This window comes from Crinia signifera, chromosome 8, assembly GCF_055691185.1.
Source record: "Crinia signifera chromosome 8, ASM5569118v1, whole genome shotgun sequence".
NCBI classification, from domain to species: domain Eukaryota; kingdom Metazoa; phylum Chordata; class Amphibia; order Anura; family Myobatrachidae; genus Crinia; species Crinia signifera.
Genome location: NC_139224.1, coordinates 88,951,464 through 88,969,153, shown reverse-complemented (window position 1 = coordinate 88,969,153; position 17,690 = coordinate 88,951,464). Strand labels below are relative to the sequence as shown.

The 17,690-nt window shown below is 38.9% G+C and overlaps 12 non-coding genes and 20 pseudogenes across 12 annotated transcripts; all 32 read left to right on the top strand.

Annotated features, from left to right (window-relative positions):
* Positions 1 to 235: 235 nt before the first annotated feature.
* On the top strand, positions 236 to 354 carry LOC146028403 (5S ribosomal RNA; annotated as a pseudogene).
* Positions 355 to 699: 345 nt separating this feature from the next.
* On the top strand, positions 700 to 818 carry LOC146034523 (5S ribosomal RNA). Its single transcript, XR_014459927.1, has one exon. It is a non-coding gene; the product is annotated as a 5S ribosomal RNA (ribosomal RNA).
* Positions 819 to 1,163: 345 nt separating this feature from the next.
* On the top strand, positions 1,164 to 1,282 carry LOC146029393 (5S ribosomal RNA; annotated as a pseudogene).
* Positions 1,283 to 1,627: 345 nt separating this feature from the next.
* Positions 1,628 to 1,746, top strand: LOC146029216 (5S ribosomal RNA; annotated as a pseudogene).
* Positions 1,747 to 2,091: 345 nt separating this feature from the next.
* On the top strand, positions 2,092 to 2,210 carry LOC146027518 (5S ribosomal RNA). Its single transcript, XR_014454917.1, has one exon. It is a non-coding gene; the product is annotated as a 5S ribosomal RNA (ribosomal RNA).
* Positions 2,211 to 2,542: 332 nt separating this feature from the next.
* Positions 2,543 to 2,661, top strand: LOC146028110 (5S ribosomal RNA; annotated as a pseudogene).
* A 346-nt stretch (positions 2,662 to 3,007) lies between these two features.
* LOC146033260 (5S ribosomal RNA) lies at positions 3,008 to 3,126 on the top strand. The gene has a single exon (XR_014458670.1). It is a non-coding gene; the product is annotated as a 5S ribosomal RNA (ribosomal RNA).
* A 345-nt stretch (positions 3,127 to 3,471) lies between these two features.
* On the top strand, positions 3,472 to 3,590 carry LOC146033259 (5S ribosomal RNA). Its single transcript, XR_014458669.1, has one exon. It is a non-coding gene; the product is annotated as a 5S ribosomal RNA (ribosomal RNA).
* Positions 3,591 to 3,935: 345 nt separating this feature from the next.
* On the top strand, positions 3,936 to 4,054 carry LOC146029444 (5S ribosomal RNA; annotated as a pseudogene).
* Positions 4,055 to 4,399: 345 nt separating this feature from the next.
* LOC146028224 (5S ribosomal RNA) lies at positions 4,400 to 4,518 on the top strand (annotated as a pseudogene).
* Positions 4,519 to 4,863: 345 nt separating this feature from the next.
* LOC146028624 (5S ribosomal RNA) lies at positions 4,864 to 4,982 on the top strand (annotated as a pseudogene).
* Positions 4,983 to 5,327: 345 nt separating this feature from the next.
* On the top strand, positions 5,328 to 5,446 carry LOC146029359 (5S ribosomal RNA; annotated as a pseudogene).
* A 332-nt stretch (positions 5,447 to 5,778) lies between these two features.
* Positions 5,779 to 5,897, top strand: LOC146027579 (5S ribosomal RNA). The gene has a single exon (XR_014454975.1). It is a non-coding gene; the product is annotated as a 5S ribosomal RNA (ribosomal RNA).
* A 344-nt stretch (positions 5,898 to 6,241) lies between these two features.
* On the top strand, positions 6,242 to 6,360 carry LOC146029392 (5S ribosomal RNA; annotated as a pseudogene).
* Positions 6,361 to 6,704: 344 nt separating this feature from the next.
* LOC146029304 (5S ribosomal RNA) lies at positions 6,705 to 6,823 on the top strand (annotated as a pseudogene).
* Positions 6,824 to 7,168: 345 nt separating this feature from the next.
* LOC146033088 (5S ribosomal RNA) lies at positions 7,169 to 7,287 on the top strand. The gene has a single exon (XR_014458498.1). It is a non-coding gene; the product is annotated as a 5S ribosomal RNA (ribosomal RNA).
* Positions 7,288 to 7,632: 345 nt separating this feature from the next.
* LOC146032489 (5S ribosomal RNA) lies at positions 7,633 to 7,751 on the top strand. Its single transcript, XR_014457921.1, has one exon. It is a non-coding gene; the product is annotated as a 5S ribosomal RNA (ribosomal RNA).
* A 344-nt stretch (positions 7,752 to 8,095) lies between these two features.
* On the top strand, positions 8,096 to 8,214 carry LOC146029728 (5S ribosomal RNA; annotated as a pseudogene).
* A 344-nt stretch (positions 8,215 to 8,558) lies between these two features.
* On the top strand, positions 8,559 to 8,677 carry LOC146027765 (5S ribosomal RNA; annotated as a pseudogene).
* Positions 8,678 to 9,022: 345 nt separating this feature from the next.
* Positions 9,023 to 9,141, top strand: LOC146035150 (5S ribosomal RNA). The gene has a single exon (XR_014460553.1). It is a non-coding gene; the product is annotated as a 5S ribosomal RNA (ribosomal RNA).
* Positions 9,142 to 9,485: 344 nt separating this feature from the next.
* On the top strand, positions 9,486 to 9,604 carry LOC146029391 (5S ribosomal RNA; annotated as a pseudogene).
* A 344-nt stretch (positions 9,605 to 9,948) lies between these two features.
* LOC146028315 (5S ribosomal RNA) lies at positions 9,949 to 10,067 on the top strand (annotated as a pseudogene).
* A 345-nt stretch (positions 10,068 to 10,412) lies between these two features.
* LOC146033087 (5S ribosomal RNA) lies at positions 10,413 to 10,531 on the top strand. Its single transcript, XR_014458497.1, has one exon. It is a non-coding gene; the product is annotated as a 5S ribosomal RNA (ribosomal RNA).
* Positions 10,532 to 10,875: 344 nt separating this feature from the next.
* LOC146029813 (5S ribosomal RNA) lies at positions 10,876 to 10,994 on the top strand (annotated as a pseudogene).
* Positions 10,995 to 11,338: 344 nt separating this feature from the next.
* On the top strand, positions 11,339 to 11,457 carry LOC146027621 (5S ribosomal RNA). Its single transcript, XR_014455013.1, has one exon. It is a non-coding gene; the product is annotated as a 5S ribosomal RNA (ribosomal RNA).
* Positions 11,458 to 11,802: 345 nt separating this feature from the next.
* On the top strand, positions 11,803 to 11,921 carry LOC146035148 (5S ribosomal RNA). The gene has a single exon (XR_014460552.1). It is a non-coding gene; the product is annotated as a 5S ribosomal RNA (ribosomal RNA).
* A 344-nt stretch (positions 11,922 to 12,265) lies between these two features.
* Positions 12,266 to 12,384, top strand: LOC146029390 (5S ribosomal RNA; annotated as a pseudogene).
* Positions 12,385 to 12,728: 344 nt separating this feature from the next.
* On the top strand, positions 12,729 to 12,847 carry LOC146028314 (5S ribosomal RNA; annotated as a pseudogene).
* Positions 12,848 to 13,192: 345 nt separating this feature from the next.
* LOC146033085 (5S ribosomal RNA) lies at positions 13,193 to 13,311 on the top strand. Its single transcript, XR_014458496.1, has one exon. It is a non-coding gene; the product is annotated as a 5S ribosomal RNA (ribosomal RNA).
* A 344-nt stretch (positions 13,312 to 13,655) lies between these two features.
* LOC146029559 (5S ribosomal RNA) lies at positions 13,656 to 13,774 on the top strand (annotated as a pseudogene).
* A 344-nt stretch (positions 13,775 to 14,118) lies between these two features.
* On the top strand, positions 14,119 to 14,237 carry LOC146029551 (5S ribosomal RNA; annotated as a pseudogene).
* A 344-nt stretch (positions 14,238 to 14,581) lies between these two features.
* LOC146029614 (5S ribosomal RNA) lies at positions 14,582 to 14,700 on the top strand (annotated as a pseudogene).
* The last annotated feature ends 2,990 nt before the right edge of the window (positions 14,701 to 17,690 follow it).

The window sequence follows — 17,690 nt, the reverse complement described above, 5'->3', positions numbered from 1 at the left end:
AGACACAATAGCCATCACCTAAAGACTTACCACACTGTTTATGTATTTTGGCAGCTTAACAGTGTTGAGCCTCTTTAGTAGTTTAATTTAAGACCCCCTGCTAATATCATGTCCTGTAGGTCTTTTTACATTACCAACACATGATTTTTTTCAGTAAGCCAATACAGTTAGGAAACTTTTGTATTAGCTTACCTGGTGATAGAAGTAGAAAAGGGCAAAAAAGTGCCTGTATCTCTCCTACAGCCATACCACATTGAATAGGCCCAATCTCATCTGATCTTGGAAGCTAAGCAGTGTTGGGCCTGGTTAGTACTTGGGTGGGAGACCACATGGGAACACCAGATGCTCTAGGTCTTTTCACATTACTGTCAAATTGTTTTTATTCTCTAGCTATTTAAATTGGAAACTTTTTCTTTTTATTGCCAGCACAGACATTTGGAAGAGGTCAAACAGACACAATAGCCATCACCTAAAGACTTACCACACTGTTTAGGGCCAATTCCAACTGCTTTTGGCAGCTAAACAGTGTTGAGCCTCTTTAGTAGTTTAATTTAAGACCCCCTGCTAATATCATGTCCTGTAGGTCTTTTTACATTACCAACACATGATTTTTTTCAGTAAGCCAATACAGTTAGGAAACTTTTGTATTAGCTTACCTGGTGATAGAAGTAGAAGAGGGCAAAAAAGTGCCTTTATCTCGCCTACAGCCATACCACATTGGATAGGCCCAATCTCGTCTGATCTTGGAAGCTAAGCAATATTGGGCCTGGTTAGTACTAGGGTGGGAGACCACATGAGAACTCCAGGTGCTGTAGGTTTTTTCACATTACTGGCAAATTGTTTTTATTCTCTAGCTATTTAAATTGGAAACTTTTTCTTTTTATTGCCAGTACAGATATTTGGAAGAGGTCAAACAGACACAATAGCCATCACCTAACGACTTACCACACTGTTTAGGCCCAATTCCAACTGCTTTTGGCAGCTAAACAGTGTTGAGCCTCTTTAGTAGTTTAATTTAAGACCCCCTGCTAATATCATGTCCTGTAGGTCTTTTTACATTACCAACACATGATTTTTTTCAGTAAGCCAATACAGTTAGGAAACTTTTTTATTAGCTTACCTGGTGATAGAAGTAGAAGAGGGCAAAAAAGTGCCTGTATCTCACCTACAGCCATACCACATTGGATAGGCCCAATCTCGTCTGATCTTGGAAGCTAAGAAGTGTTGGGCCTGGTTAGTACTTGGGTGGGAGACCACATGGGAACACCAGATGGTCTAGGTCTTTTCACATTACTGGCAAATTGTTTTTATTCTCTAGCTATTTAAATTGGAAACTTTTTCTTTTTATTGCCAGCACAGACATTTGGAAGAGGTCAAACAGACACAATAGCCATCACCTAAAGACTTACCACACTGTTTAGGGCCAATTCCAACTGCTTTTGGCAGCTAAACAGTGTTGAGCCTCTTTAGTAGTTTAATTTAAGGCCCCCTGCTAATATCATGTCCTATAGGTCTTTTTACATTACCAACACACGATTTTTTTCAGTAAGCCAATACAGTTAGGAAACTTTTTTATTAGCTTACCTGGTGATAGAAGTAGAAGAGGGCAAAAAAGTGCCTGTATCTCACCTACAGCCATACCACATTGCATAGGCCCAATCTCGTCTGATCTTGGAAGCTAAGCAGTGTTGGGCCTGGTTAGTACTTGAGTGGGAGACCACATGGGAACACCAGATGATCTAGGTCTTTTCACATTACTGGCAAATTGTTTTTATTCTCTAGCTATTTAAATTGGAAACTTTTTCTTTTTATTGCCAGCACAGACATTTGGAAGAGTTCAAACAGACACAATAGCCATCACCTAAAGACTTACCACACTGTTTAGGACCAATTCCAACTGCTTTTGGCAGCTAAACAGTGTTGAGCCTCTTTAGTAGTTTAATTTAAGACCCCCTGCTAATATCATGTCCTGTAGGTCTTTTTACATTACCAACACATGATTTTTTTCAGTAAGCCAATACAGTTAGGAAACTTTTTTATTAGCTTACCTGGTGATAGAAGTAGAAGAGGGCAAAAAAGTGCCTTTATCTCACATACAGCCATACCACATTGAATAGGCCCAATCTCGTCTGATCTTGGAAGCTAAGCAGTGTTGGGCCTGGTTAGTACTTGGGTGGGAGACCACATGGAAACACCAGGTGCTGTAGGTTTTTTCACATTACTGGCAAATTGTTTTTATTCTCTAGCTATTTAAATTGGAAACTTTTTATTTTTATTGCCAGCACAGACATTTGGAAGAGGTCAAACAGACACAATAGCCATCACCTAAAGACTTACCACACTGTTTATGTATTTTGGCAGCTTAACAGTGTTGAGCCTCTTTAGTAGTTTAATTTAAGACCCCCTGCTAATATCATGTCCTGTAGGTCTTTTTACATTACCAACACATGATTTTTTTCAGTAAGCCAATACAGTTAGGAAACTTTTGTATTAGCTTACCTGGTGATAGAAGTAGAAGAGGGCAAAAAAGTGCCTATATCTCACCTACAGCCATGCCACATTGAATAGGCCCAATCTCATCTGATCTTGGAAGCTAAGCAGTGATGGGTCTGGTTAGTACTTGGGTGGGAGACCACATGGGAACACCAGATGCTCTAGGTCTTTTCACATTACTGGCAAATTGTTTTTATTCTCTAGCTATTTAAATTGGAAACTTTTTCTTTTTATTGCCAGCACAGACATTTGGAAGAGGTCAAACAGACACAATAGCCATCACCTAAAGACTTACCACACTGTTTAGGGCCAATTCCAACTGCTTTTGGCAGCTAAACAGTGTTGAGCCTCTTTAGTAGTTTAATTTAAGACCCCCTGCTAATATCATGTCCTGTAGGTCTTTTTACATTACCAACACATGATTTTTTTTCAGTAAGCCAATACAGTTAGGAAACTTTTGTATTAGCTTACCTTGTGATAGAAGTAGAAGAGGGCAAAAAAGTGCCTTTATCTCGCCTACAGCCATACCACATTGGATAGGCCCAATCTCGTCTGATCTTGGAAGCTAAGCAGTGTTGGGCCTGGTTAGTACTTGGGTGGGAGACCACATGGGAACACCAGGTGCTGTAGGTTTTTTCACATTACTTGCAAATTGTTTTTATTCTCTAGCTATTTAAATTGGAAACTTTTCCTTTCTATTGCCAGTACAGACATTTGGAAGCGGTCAAACAGACACAATAGCCATCACCTAAAGACTTACCACACTGTTTAGGCCCAATTCCAACTGCTTTTGGCAGCTAAACAGTGTTGAGCCTCTTTAGTAGTTTAATTTAAGACCCCCTGCTAATATCATGTCCTGTAGGTCTTTTTACATTACCAACACATGATTTTTTTCAGTAAGCCAATACAGTTAGGAAACTATTGTATTAGCTTACCTTGTGATAGAAGTAGAAGAGGGCAAAAAAGTGCCTTTATCTCGCCTACAGCCATACCACATTGGATAGGCCCAATCTCGTCTGATCTTGGAAGCTAAGCAGTGTTGGGCCTGGTTAGTACTTGGGTGGGAGACCACATGGGAACACCAGGTGCTGTAGGTTTTTTCACATTACTTGCAAATTGTTTTTATTCTCTAGCTATTTAAATTGGAAACTTTTCCTTTCTATTGCCAGTACAGACATTTGGAAGAGTTCAAACAGACACAATAGCCATCACCTAAAGACTTACCACACTGTTTAGGACCAATTCCAACTGCTTTTGGCAGCTAAACAGTGTTGAGCCTCTTTAGTAGTTTAATTTAAGACCCCCTGCTAATATCATGTCCTGTAGGTCTTTTTACATTACCAACACATGATTTTTTTCAGTAAGCCAATACAGTTAGGAAACTTTTTTATTAGCTTACCTGGTGATAGAAGTAGAAGTGGGCAAAAAAGTGCCTTTATCTCACATACAGCTATACCACATTGGATAGGCCCAATCTCGCCTGATCTTGGAAGCTAATCAGTGTTGAGCCTGGTTAGTACTTGGGTGGGAGACCACATGGAAACACCAGGTGCTGTAGGTTTTTTCACATTACTGGAAAATTGTTTTTATTCTCTAGCTATTTAAATTGGAAACTTTTTCTTTTTATTGCCAGCACAGACATTTGGAAGAGGTCAAACAGACACAATAGCCATCACCTAAAGACTTACCACACTGTTTAGGCCCAATTCCAACTGCTTTTGGCAGCTTAACAGTGTTGAGCCTCTTTAGTAGTTTAATTTAAGACCCCCTGCTAATATCATGTCCTGTAGGTCTTTTTACATTACCAACACATGATTTTTTTCAGTAAGCCAATACAGTTAGGAAACTTTTGTATTAGCTTACCTGGTGATAGAAGTAGAAGAGGGCAAAAAAGTGCCTGTATCTCACCTACAGCCATACCACATTGAATAGGCCCAATCTCGTCTGATCTTGGAAGCTAAGCAGTGTTGGGCCTGGTTAGTACTTGGGTGGGAGACCACATGGGAACACCAGATGCTCTAGGTCTTTTCGCATTACTGGCAAATTGTTTTTATTCTCTAGCTATTTAAATTGGAAACTTTTTCTTTTTATTGCCAGCACAGACATTTGGAAGAGGTCAAACAGACACAATAGCCATCACCTAAAGACTTACCACACTGTTTAGGGCCAATTCCAACTGCTTTTGGCAGCTAAACAGTGTTGAGCCTCTTTAGTAGTTTAATTTAAGACCCCCTGCTAATATCATGTCCTGTAGGTCTTTTTACATTACCAACACATGATTTTTTTCAGTAAGCCAATACAGTTAGGAAACTTTTGTATTAGCTTACCTGGTGATAGAAGTAGAAGAGGGCAAAAAAGTGCCTTTATCTCGGCTACAGCCATACCACATTGGATAGGCCCAATCTCGTCTTATCTTGGAAGCTAAGCAGTGTTGGGCCTGGTTAGTACTTGGGTGGGAGACCACATGAGAACTCCAGGTGCTGTAGGTTTTTTCACATTACTGGCAAATTGTTTTTATTCTCTAGCTATTTAAATTGGAAACTTTTTCTTTTTATTGCCAGTACAGATATTTGGAAGAGGTCAAACAGACACAATAGCCATCACCTAAAGACTTACCACACTGTTTAGGCCCAATTCCAACTGCTTTTGGCAGCTAAACAGTGTTGAGCCTCTTTAGTAGTTTAATTTAAGACTCCCTGCTAATATCATGTCCTGTAGGTCTTTTTACATTACCAACACATGATTTTTTTCAGTAAGCCAATACAGTTAGGAAACTTTTTTATTAGCTTACCTGGTGATAGAAGTAGAAGAGGGCAAAAAAGTGCCTGAATCTCACCTACAGCCATACCACATTGGATAGGCCCAATCTTGTCTGATCTTGGAAGCTAAGCAGTGTTGGGCCTGGTTAGTACTTGGGTGGGAGACCACATGGGAACACCAGATGGTCTAGGTCTTTTCACATTACTGGCAAATTGTTTTTATTCTCTAGCTATTTAAATTGGAAACTTTTTCTTTTTATTGCCAGCACAGACATTTGGAAGAGGTCAAACAGACACAATAGCCATCACCTAAAGACTTACCACACTGTTTATGTATTTTGGCAGCTTAACAGTGTTGAGCCTCTTTAGTAGTTTAATTTAAGACCCCCTGCTAATATCATGTCCTGTAGGTCTTTTTACATTACCAACACATGATTTTTTTCAGTAAGCCAATACAGTTAGGAAACTTTTGTATTAGCTTACCTGGTGATAGAAGTAGAAGAGGGCAAAAAAGTGCCTATATCTCACCTACAGCCATACCACATTGAATAGGCCCAATCTCATCTGATCTTGGAAGCTAAGCAGTGATGGGTCTGGTTAGTACTTGGGTGGGAGACCACATGGGAACACCAGATGCTCTAGGTCTTTTCACATTACTGGCAAATTGTTTTTATTCTCTAGCTATTTAAATTGGAAACTTTTTCTTTTTATTGCCAGCACAGACATTTGGAAGAGGTCAAACAGACACAATAGCCATCACCTAAAGACTTACCACACTGTTTAGGGCCAATTCCAACTGCTTTTGGCAGCTAAACAGTGTTGAGCCTCTTTAGTAGTTTAATTTAAGACCCCCTGCTAATATCATGTCCTGTAGGTCTTTTTACATTACCAACACATGATTTTTTTAGTAAGCCAATACAGTTAGGAAACTTTTTTATTAGCTTACCTGGTGATAGAAGTAGAAGAGGGCAAAAAAGTGCCTGTATCTCACCTATATACATACCACATAGGATAGGCCCAATCTCGTCTGATCTTGGAAGCTAAGCAGTGTTGGGCTTGGTTAGTACTTGGGTGGGAGACCACATGGGAACACCAGGTGCTGTAAGTTTTTCACATTACTGGCAAATTGTTTTTATTCTCTAGCTATTTAAATTGGAAACTTTTTCTTTTTATTGCCAGCACAGACATTTGGAAGAGGTCAAACAGACACAATAGCCATCACCTAAAGACTTACCACACTGTTTAGGCCCAATTTCAACTGCTTTTGGCAGCTAAACAGTGTTGAGCTTCTTTAGTAGTTTAATTTAAGACCCCCTGCTAATATCATGTCCTGTAGGTCTTTTTACATTACCAACACATGATTTTTTTTAGTAAGCCAATACAGTTAGGAAACTTTTTTATTAGCTTACATGGTGATAGAAGTAGAAGAGGGCAAAAAAGTGCCTGTATCTCACCTGTATACATACCACATTGGATAGGCCCAATCTCGCCTGATCTTGGAAGCTAAGCAGTGTTGGGCCTGGTTAGTACTTGGGTGGGAGGCCACATGGGAACTCCAGGTGCTGTAGGTTTTTTCACATTACTGGCATATTGTTTTTATTCTCTAGCTATTTAAATTGGAAACTTTTTCTTTTTATTGCCAGTACAGATATTTGGAAGAGGTCAAACAGACACAATAGCCATCACCTAAAGACTTACCACAATGTTTAGGACCAATTCCAACTGCTTTTGGCAGCTAAATAGTGTTGAGCCTCTTTAGTAGTTTAATTTAAGACCCCCTGCTAATATCATGTCCTGTAGGTCTTTTTACATTACCAACACATGATTTTTTTCAGTAAGCCAATACAGTTAGGAAACTTTTGTATTAGCTTACCTGGTGATAGAAGTAGAAGAGGGCAAAAAAGTGCCTGTATCTCACCTACAGCCATACCACATTGAATAGGCCCAATCTCGTCTGATCTTGGAAGCTAAGCAGTGTTGGGCCTGGTTAGTACTTGGTTGGGAGACCACATGGGAACACCAGGTGCTGTAGGTTTTTTCACATTACTGGCAAATTGTTTTTATTCTCTAGCTATTTAAATTGGAAACTTTTTCTTTTTATTGCCAGTACAGACATTTGGAAGAGGTCAAACAGACACAATAGCCATCACCTAAAGACTTACCACACTGTTTAGGCCCAATTCCAACTGCTTTTGGCAGCTAAACAGTGTTGAGCCTCTTTAGTAGTTTAATTTAAGACCCCCTGCTAATATCATGTCCTGTAGGTCTTTTTACATTACCAACACATGATTTTTTTCAGTAAGCCAATACAGTTAGGAAACTTTTTTATTAGCTTACCTGGTGATAGAAGTAGAAGAGGGCAAAAAAGTGCCTGTATCTCACCTACAGCCATACCACATTGGATAGGCCCAATCTCGTCTGATCTTGGAAGCTAAGCAGTGTTGGGCCTGGTTAGTACTTGGGTGGGAGACCACATGGGAACACCAGGTGCTGTAGGTTTTTTCACATTACTGGCAAATTGTTTTTATTCTCTAGCTATTTAAATTGGAAACTTTTTCTTTATATTGCCAGTACAGACATTTGGAAGAGGTCAAACAGACACAATAGCCATCACCTAAAAACTTACCACACTGTTTAGGCCCAATTCCAACTGCTTTTGGCAGCTAAACAGTGTAGAGCATCTTTAGTAGTTTAATTTAAGACCCCCTGCTAATATCATGTCCTGTAGGTCTTTTTACATTACCAACACATGATTTTTTTAGTAAGCCAATACAGTAAGGAAACTTTTTTATTAGCTTACCTGGTGATAGAAGTAGAAGAGGGCAAAAAAGTGCCTGTATCTCACCTGTATACATACCACATTGGATAGGCCCAATCTTGTCTGATCTTGGAAGCTAAGCAGTGTTGTGCTTGGTTAGTACTTGGGTGGGAGACCACATGGGAACACCAGGTGCTGTAAGTTTTTCACATTACTGGCAAATTGTTTTTATTCTCTAGCTATTTAAATTGGAAACTTTTTCTTTTTATTGCCAGCACAGACATTTGGAAGAGGTCAAACAGACACAATAGCCATCACCTAAAGACTTACCACACTGTTTAGGCCCAATTCCAACTGCTTTTGGCAGCTAAACAGTGTTGAGCCTCTTTAGTAGTTTAATTTAAGACCCCCTGCTAATATCATGTCCGGTAGGTCTTTTTACATTACCAACACATGATTTTTTTCAGTAAGCCAATACAGTTAGGAAACTTTTGTATTAGCTTACTTGGTGATAGAAGTAGAAGAGGGCAAAAAAGTGCCTTAATCTCTCCTACAGCCATACCACATTGGATAGGCCCAATCTCGTCTGGTCTTGGAAGCTAAGCAGCGTTGGGCCTGGTTAGTACTTGGGTGGGAGACCACATGGGAACTCCAGGTGCTGTAGGTTTTTTCACATTACTGGCAAATTGTTTTTATTCTCTAGCTATTTAAATTGGAAACTTTTTCTTTTTATTGCCAGTACAGATATTTGGAAGAGGTCAAACAGACACAATAGCCATCACCTAAAGACTTACCACACTGTTTAGGCCCAATTCCAACTGCTTTTGGCAGCTAAACAGTGTTGAGCCTCTTTAGTAGTTTAATTTAAGACCCCCTGCTAATATCATGTCCTGTAGGTCTTTTTACATTACCAACACTTGATTTTTTTCAGTAAGCCAATACAGTTAGGAAACTTTTGTATTAGCTTACCTTGTGATAGAAGTAGAAGAGGGCAAAAAAGTGCCTTTGTCTCGCCTACAGCCATACCACATTGGATAGGCCCAATCTCGTCTGCCCTTGGAAGCTAAGCAGTGTTGGGCCTGGTTAGTACTTGGGTGGGAGACCACATGGGAACACCAGGTGCTGTAGGTTTTTTCACATTACTTGCAAATTGTTTTTATTCTCTAGCTATTTAAATTGGAAACTTTTTCTTTTTATTGCCAGTACAGACATTTGGAAGAGGTCAAACAGACACAATAGCCATCACCTAAAGACTTACCACACTGTTTAGGCCCAATTCCAACTGCTTTTGGCAGCTAAACAGTGTTGAGCCTCTTTAGTAGTTTAATTTAAGACCCCCTGCTAATATCATGTCCTGTAGGTCTTTTTACATTACCAACACATGATTTTTTTAGTAAGCCAATACAGTTAGGAAACTTTTTTATTAGCTTACCTGGTGATAGAAGTAGAAGAGGGCAAAAAAGTGCCTGTATCTCACCTATATACATACCACATAGGATAGGCCCAATCTCGTCTGATCTTGGAAGCTAAGCAGTGTTGGGCTTGGTTAGTACTTGGGTGGGAGACCACATGGGAACACCAGGTGCTGTAAGTTTTTCACATTACTGGCAAATTGTTTTTATTCTCTAGCTATTTAAATTGGAAACTTTTTCTTTTTATTGCCAGCACAGACATTTGGAAGAGGTCAAACAGACACAATAGCCATCACCTAAAGACTTACCACACTGTTTAGGCCCAATTTCAACTGCTTTTGGCAGCTAAACAGTGTTGAGCTTCTTTAGTAGTTTAATTTAAGACCCCCTGCTAATATCATGTCCTGTAGGTCTTTTTACATTACCAACACATGATTTTTTTCAGTAAGCCAATACAGTTAGGAAACTTTTTTATTAGCTTACATGGTGATAGAAGTAGAAGAGGGCAAAAAAGTGTCTGTATCTCACCTACAGGCATACCACATTGGATAGGCCCAATCTCGCCTGATCTTGGAAGCTAAGCAGTGTTGGGCCTGGTTAGTACTTGGGTGGGAGGCCACATGGGAACTCCAGGTGCTGTAGGTTTTTTCACATTACTGGCATATTGTTTTTATTCTCTAGCTATTTAAATTGGAAACTTTTTCTTTTTATTGCCAGTACAGATATTTGGAAGAGGTCAAACAGACACAATAGCCATCACCTAAAGACTTACCACAATGTTTAGGACCAATTCCAACTGCTTTTGGCAGCTAAACAGTGTTGAGCCTCTTTAGTAGTTTAATTTAAGGCCCCCTGCTAATATCATGTCCTGTAGGTCTTTTTACATTACCAACACATGATTTTTTTCAGTAAGCCAATACAGTTAGGAAACTTTTGTATTAGCTTACCTGGTGATAGAAGTAGAAGAGGGCAAAAAAGTGCCTGTATCTCACCTACAGCCATACCACATTGAATAGGCCCAATCTCGTCTGATCTTGGAAGCTAAGCAGTGTTGGGCCTGGTTAGTACTTGGTTGGGAGACCACATGGGAACACCAGGTGCTGTAGGTTTTTTCACATTACTGGCAAATTGTTTTTATTCTCTAGCTATTTAAATTGGAAACTTTTTCTTTATATTGCCAGTACAGACATTTGGAAGAGGTCAAACAGACACAATAGCCATCACCTAAAAACTTACCACACTGTTTAGGCCCAATTCCAACTGCTTTTGGCAGCTAAACAGTGTAGAGCATCTTTAGTAGTTTAATTTAAGACCCCCTGCTAATATCATGTCCTGTAGGTCTTTTTACATTACCAACACATGATTTTTTTAGTAAGCCAATACAGTAAGGAAACTTTTTTATTAGCTTACCTGGTGATAGAAGTAGAAGAGGGCAAAAAAGTGCCTGTATCTCACCTGTATACATACCACATTGGATAGGCCCAATCTTGTCTGTTCTTGGAAGCTAAGCAGTGTTGTGCTTGGTTAGTACTTGGGTGGGAGACCACATGGGAACACCAGGTGCTGTAAGTTTTTCACATTACTGGCAAATTGTTTTTATTCTCTAGCTATTTAAATTGGAAATTTTTTCTTTTTATTGCCAGCACAGACATTTGGAAGAGGTCAAACAGACACAATAGCCATCACCTAAAGACTTACCACACTGTTTAGGCCCAATTCCAACTGCTTTTGGCAGCTAAACAGTGTTGAGCCTCTTTAGTAGTTTAATTTAAGACCCCCTGCTAATATCATGTCCGGTAGGTCTTTTTACATTACCAACACATGATTTTTTTCAGTAAGCCAATACAGTTAGGAAACTTTTGTATTAGCTTACTTGGTGATAGAAGTAGAAGAGGGCAAAAAAGTGCCTTAATCTCGCCTACAGCCATACCACATTGGATAGGCCCAATCTCGTCTGGTCTTGGAAGCTAAGCAGCGTTGGGCCTGGTTAGTACTTGGGTGGGAGACCACATGGGAACTCCAGGTGCTGTAGGTTTTTTCACATTACTGGCAAATTGTTTTTATTCTCTAGCTATTTAAATTGGAAACTTTTTCTTTTTATTGCCAGTACAGATATTTGGAAGAGGTCAAACAGACACAATAGCCATCACCTAAAGACTTACCACACTGTTTAGGCCCAATTCCAACTGCTTTTGGCAGCTAAACAGTGTTGAGCCTCTTTAGTAGTTTAATTTAAGACCCCCTGCTAATATCATGTCCTGTAGGTCTTTTTACATTACCAACACTTGATTTTTTTCAGTAAGCCAATACAGTTAGGAAACTTTTGTATTAGCTTACCTTGTGATAGAAGTAGAAGAGGGCAAAAAAGTGCCTTTGTCTCGCCTACAGCCATACCACATTGGATAGGCCCAATCTCGTCTGCCCTTGGAAGCTAAGCAGTGTTGGGCCTGGTTAGTACTTGGGTGGGAGACCACATGGGAACACCAGGTGCTGTAGGTTTTTTCACATTACTTGCAAATTGTTTTTATTCTCTAGCTATTTAAATTGGAAACTTTTTCTTTTTATTGCCAGTACAGACATTTGGAAGAGGTCAAACAGACACAATAGCCATCACCTAAAGACTTACCACACTGTTTAGGCCCAATTCCAACTGCTTTTGGCAGCTAAACAGTGTTGAGCCTCTTTAGTAGTTTAATTTAAGACCCCCTGCTAATATCATGTCCTGTAGGTCTTTTTACATTACCAACACATGATTTTTTTAGTAAGCCAATACAGTTAGGAAACTTTTTTATTAGCTTACCTGGTGATAGAAGTAGAAGAGGGCAAAAAAGTGCCTGTATCTCACCTATATACATACCACATAGGATAGGCCCAATCTCGTCTGATCTTGGAAGCTAAGCAGTGTTGGGCTTGGTTAGTACTTGGGTGGGAGACCACATGGGAACACCAGGTGCTGTAAGTTTTTCACATTACTGGCAAATTGTTTTTATTCTCTAGCTATTTAAATTGGAAACTTTTTCTTTTTATTGCCAGCACAGACATTTGGAAGAGGTCAAACAGACACAATAGCCATCACCTAAAGACTTACCACACTGTTTAGGCCCAATTTCAACTGCTTTTGGCAGCTAAACAGTGTTGAGCTTCTTTAGTAGTTTAATTTAAGACCCCCTGCTAATATCATGTCCTGTAGGTCTTTTTACATTACCAACACATGATTTTTTTCAGTAAGCCAATACAGTTAGGAAACTTTTTTATTAGCTTACATGGTGATAGAAGTAGAAGAGGGCAAAAAAGTGCCTGTATCTCACCTACAGGCATACCACATTGGATAGGCCCAATCTCGCCTGATCTTGGAAGCTAAGCAGTGTTGGGCCTGGTTAGTACTTGGGTGGGAGGCCACATGGGAACTCCAGGTGCTGTAGGTTTTTTCACATTACTGGCATATTGTTTTTATTCTCTAGCTATTTAAATTGGAAACTTTTTCTTTTTATTGCCAGTACAGATATTTGGAAGAGGTCAAACAGACACAATAGCCATCACCTAAAGACTTACCACAATGTTTAGGACCAATTCCAACTGCTTTTGGCAGCTAAACAGTGTTGAGCCTCTTTAGTAGTTTAATTTAAGACCCCCTGCTAATATCATGTCCTGTAGGTCTTTTTACATTACCAACACATGATTTTTTTCAGTAAGCCAATACAGTTAGGAAACTTTTGTATTAGCTTACCTGGTGATAGAAGTAGAAGAGGGCAAAAAAGTGCCTGTATCTCACCTACAGCCATACCACATTGAATAGGCCCAATCTCGTCTGATCTTGGAAGCTAAGCAGTGTTGGGCCTGGTTAGTACTTGGTTGGGAGACCACATGGGAACACCAGGTGCTGTAGGTTTTTTCACATTACTGGCAAATTGTTTTTATTCTCTAGCTATTTAAATTGGAAACTTTTTCTTTTTATTGCCAGTACAGACATTTGGAAGAGGTCAAACAGACACAATAGCCATCACCTAAAGACTTACCACACTGTTTAGGCCCAATTCCAACTGCTTTTGGCAGCTAAACAGTGTTGAGCCTCTTTAGTAGTTTAATTTAAGACCCCCTGCTAATATCATGTCCTGTAGGTCTTTTTACATTACCAACACATGATTTTTTTAGTAAGCCAATACAGTTAGGAAACTTTTTTATTAGCGTACCTGTTGATAGAAGTAGAAGAGGGCAAAAAAGTGCGTGTATCTCACCTATATACATACCACATTGGATAGGCCCAATCTTGTCTGCTCTTGGAAGCTAAGCACTGTTGGGCTTGGTTAGTACTTGGGTGGGAGACCACATGGGAACACCAGGTGCTGTAGGTTTTTTCACATTACTGGCAAATTTTTTTTATTCTCTAGCTATTTAAATTGGAAACTTTTTCTTTTTATTGCCAGTACAGACATTTGGAAGAGGTCAAACAGACACAATAGCCATCACCTAAAGACTTACCACACTGTTTAGGCCCAATTCCAACTGCTTTTGGCAGCTAAACAGTGTTGAGCCTCTTTAGTAGTTTAATTTAAGACCCCCTGCTAATATCATGTCCTGTAGGTCTTTTTACATTACCAACACATGATTTTTTTAGTAAGCCAATACAGTTAGGAAACTTTTTTATTAGCTTACCTGGTGATAGAAGTAGAAGAGGGCAAAAAATTGCCTGTATCTCACCTATATACATACCACATAGGATAGGCCCAATCTTGTCTGATCTTGGAAGTTAAGCAGTGTTGGGCTTGGTTAGTACTTGGGTGGGAGACCACATGGGAACACCAGGTGCTGTAAGTTTTTCACATTACTGGCAAATTGTTTTTATTCTCTAGCTATTTAAATTGGAAACTTTTTCTTTTTATTGCCAGCACAGACATTTGGAAGAGGTCAAACAGACACAATAGCCATCACCTAAAGACTTACCACACTGTTTAGGCCCAATTTCAACTGCTTTTGGCAGCTAAACAGTGTTGAGCCTCTTTAGTAGTTTAATTTAAGACCCCCTGCTAATATCATGTCCTGTAGGTCTTTTTACATTACCAACACATGATTTTTTTCAGTAAGCCAATACAGTTAGGAAACTTTTTTATTAGCTTACCTGGTGATAGAAGTAGAAGAGGGCAAAAAAGTGCCTGTATCTCACCTATATACATACCACATAGGATAGGCCCAATCTTGTCTGATCTTGGAAGCTAAGCAGTGTTGGGCTTGGTTAGTACTTGGGTGGGAGACCACATGGGAACACCAGGTGCTCTAGGTCTTTTCACATTACTGGCAAATTACTGTCGTAGATGATGTCCGTGCCATCCGTGAGTTCAGAAGCGTCAATTTTACAGTTTCGAAAAGATGGTCAAAATCAATTATGACATCATCAGTGATGTCACAATTGACATTATCGGTTTTAAAATCACTGTCGTAGATGATGTCCGTGCCATCCGTGATTACAGAAGCGTCAATTTTACAGTTTTGAAAAGATGGTTGAAATCAATTATGACATCATCAGTGATGTCACAATTGACATTATCGGTTTAAAAATTACTGTCGTACATGATGTCCGTGCCATCCGTGAGTTCAGAATCGTCAATTTTACAGTTTCGAAAAGATGGTCGAAATCAATTATGACATCATCAGTGATGTCACAATTGACATTATCGGTTTTAAAATTACTGTCGTAGATGATGTCCGTGCCATTCGTGAGTTCAGAAGCGTCAATTTTACAGTTTTGAAAAGATGTCGAAATCAATTATGACATCATCAGTGATGTCACAATTGACATTATCAGTTTTAAAATTACTGTCTTAGATGATGTCCGTGCCATCCGTGAGTTCAGAATCGTCAAATTTACAGTTTCCAAAAGATGGTCGAAATCAATTATGACATCATCAGTGATGTCACAATTGACATTATCGGTTTTAAAATTACTGTCGTAGATGATGTCCGTGCCATTCGTGAGTTCAGAAGCGTCAATTTTACAGTTTTGAAAAGATGTCGAAATCAATTATGACATCATCAGTGATGTCACAATTGACATTATCGGTTTTAAAATTACTGTCTTAGATGATGTCCGTGCCATCCGTGAGTTCAGAATCGTCAAATTTACAGTTTCGAAAAGATGGTCGAAATCAATTATGACATCATCAGTGATGTCACAATTGACATTATCGGTTTTAAAATTACTGTCGTAGATGATATCCGTGCCATCCATGAGTTCAGAAGCGTCAATTTTACAGTTTTGAAAAGATGGTCGAAATCAATTATGACATCATCAGTGATGTCACAATTGACATTATCCGTTTTAAAATTACTGTCGTAGATGATGTCCGTGCCATCCGTGAGTTCAGAAGTGTCAATTTTACAGTTTCGAAAAGATGGTTAAAATCAATTATGACATCATCAGTGATGTCACAATTGACATTATTGGTTTTAAAATTACTGTCGTAGATGATGTCCGTTCCATCGGTGAGTTCAGAAGCGTCAATTTTACAGTTACGAAAAGATGGTCGAAATCAATTATGACATCATCAGTGATGTCACAATTGACATTATCGGTTTTAAAATTACTGTCGTAGATGATGTCCGTTCCATCGGTGAGTTCAGAAGCGTCAATTTTACAGTTTCGAAAAGATGGTCGAAATCAATTATGACATCATCAGTGATGTCACAATTGACATTATCGGTTTTAAAATTACTGTCGTAGATGATGTCTGTGCCATTCGTGAGTTCAGAAGCGTCAATTTTACTGTTTTGAAAAGATGGTCGAAATCAATTATGACATCATCAGTGATGTCACAATTGACATTATCGGTTTTAAAATTACTGTCGTAGATGATGTCCGTTCCATCCGTGAGTTCAGAAGCGTCAAATTTGTAGTTTCGAAAAGATGGTCGAAATCAATTATGACATCATCAGTGATGTCACAATTGACATTATCGGTTTTAAAATTACTGTCGTAGATGATATCCGTGCCATCCATGAGTTCAGAAGCGTCAATTTTACAGTTTTGAAAAGATGGTCGAAATCAATTATGACATCATCAGTGATGTCACAATTGACATTATCCGTTTTAAAATTACTGTCGTAGATGATGTCCGTGCCATCCGTGAGTTCAGAAGTGTCAATTTTACAGTTTCGAAAAGATGGTTAAAATCAATTATGACATCATCAGTGATGTCACAATTGACATTATTGGTTTTAAAATTACTGTCGTAGATGATGTCCGTTCCATCGGTGAGTTCAGAAGCGTCAATTTTACAGTTACGAAAAGATGGTCGAAATCAATTATGACATCATCAGTGATGTCACAATTGACATTATCGGTTTTAAAATTACTGTCGTAGATGATGTCCGTTCCATCGGTGAGTTCAGAAGCGTCAATTTTACAGTTTCGAAAAGATGGTCGAAATCAATTATGACATCATCAGTGATGTCACAATTGACATTATCGGTTTTAAAATTACTGTCGTAGATGATGTCTGTGCCATTCGTGAGTTCAGAAGCGTCAATTTTACTGTTTTGAAAAGATGGTCGAAATCAATTATGACATCATCAGTGATGTCACAATTGACATTATCGGTTTTAAAATTACTGTCGTAGATGATGTCCGTTCCATCCGTGAGTTCAGAAGCGTCAATTTTACAGTTTTGAAAAGATGGTCGAAATCAATTATGACATCATCAGTGATGTCACAATTGACATTATCCGTTTTAAAAATTACTGTCGTACATGATGTCTGTGCCATCCGTGAGTTCAGAAGCGTCAATTTTACAGTTTTGAAAAGATGGTCGAAATCAATTATGACATCATCAGTGATGTCACAATTGACATTATCGGTTTTAAAATTACTGTCGTAGATGATATCCGTGCCATCCGTGAGTTCAGAAGTGTCAATTTTACAGTTTTGAAAAGATGGTCGAAATCAATTATGACATCATAAGTAATGTCACAATTGACATTAACGGTTTTAAAATTACTGTCGTAGATGATGTCCGTGCCATCCGTGAGTTCAGAAGCGTCAATTTTACAGTTATGAAAAGATGGTCGAAATCAATTATGACATCATTAGTGATGTCACAATTGACATTATCGGTTTTAAAATTACTGTCGTAGATGATGTCCGTGCCATCCGTGAGTTCAGAAGCGTCAATTTTACAGTTTTGAAAAGATGGTTAAAATCAATTATGACATCATCAGTGATGTCACAATTGACATTATTGGTTTTAAAATTACTGTCATAGATGATGTCCGTGCCAT